Consider the following 1,393-nt stretch of genomic DNA (forward strand, 5'->3'; position numbering starts at 1 on the left):
GAGGAATACTCTGATGCTTTCAAAGCTCTCGCAAGGGCGCGAAGAACAAAGTGAGTATCTCACAGTCTAAAATGAGTAACAGACTCATCGACATACGGTGGCTGCAAAATAACCAAATCATCCTGATAGGGAACCCGATAGGTCAAAGCACATTCGAGTCATAAGGGTAGAGATCAAATTGTAGTATCTCAAACGAACGGCACTCGTCGGTAATCAAGCTATCAAAATAATATCGACGACAACAAGAGGAGTGATAAGGCTTAAAGTGGGTGGTCAAAGGAAGCGAATAATCCTTAACAGATAGAGGTAGTTAGGTCGGGGACCACAGACCCGTCATCTCAAGCCACTATGACCTTATATCTACCAGATCATGAAGTTAGTCGTCCCAACACGTCCAAAAATCCCTGGTCATCAATTTATAAATTATATCATCCGTGGGGACTTCAATAGGCCTAAGATCGAATGAACGAAATTCTATTATATGACTATCAAGTTAAGCTCCAAGAGATGGGACTTATACCGGTCAAAGTTGTAAGGATGCTATTATAAAGGAAGAGAAAGGGAGGCTCGGCTATAAAGTTGGAAACACTCCCAACAAATGACTTACACCCAATCTGGGTAAGGGAAGCCACTAACACATTAAGCGCACTAGACGCCACCTAAGTATAAATCTATGTTGGGTGATTCCGACTGTTTATATGCAACAGTATAACATGGTATTTGATTATATTTTTCACTTGTCTTTCATTACTTTGCAACAGTACCAAAAACTTGATTATGAAGAAAATAAGAATTTAACTTTTTAATTTAATACATATTGGGATATTACGCAAGTATACATATCATTATCAAGTAATATATGATTTTTTGATTAAGCCCCGAATATTGAACCCACAGAGATTGTTCACAGTATGCGATAATTAAAGTAACAAACTTTCTACTTTAAAAATATAAATACTTAAACTAGTTTTTATCACATGAATGAAATTTAATCCCTTTTGGGTAATTTTAATGTTTAAAAATGAAATAAAAACTTATTAAAGATAACTTGAGTTTATGTAAAAGAAAAACACTAAATACGAAATATCTTTCTGCTTATCATGAATCAATAATAAGTATATGAATTCTATTGTGGAAGTATTCAAATTGTGCTGTGTCAAATATGAGTAATATTATTTTTTACCTTTTCTAGATAAGCTATAAAGAACATTGGTTAATTTAAAGTTTGAATAGTTCTGAAGATCAGTTAGGCAAGGAAGATACTAGCTCTCACTCTAGAGTTCTTTTGGTTCCCTCCACCTGGGGGCTAATATCTCGTATCAAAACTTAAAACAATAAACCAAGTTGGGAGATTTATTCTGTCACTTTAAAGTTTTCTAACTCTACACCCTTC

Source organism: Phalaenopsis equestris, unplaced genomic scaffold, assembly GCF_001263595.1.
Source record: "Phalaenopsis equestris unplaced genomic scaffold, ASM126359v1 Scaffold000174, whole genome shotgun sequence".
Lineage (NCBI taxonomy): Eukaryota > Viridiplantae > Streptophyta > Magnoliopsida > Asparagales > Orchidaceae > Phalaenopsis > Phalaenopsis equestris.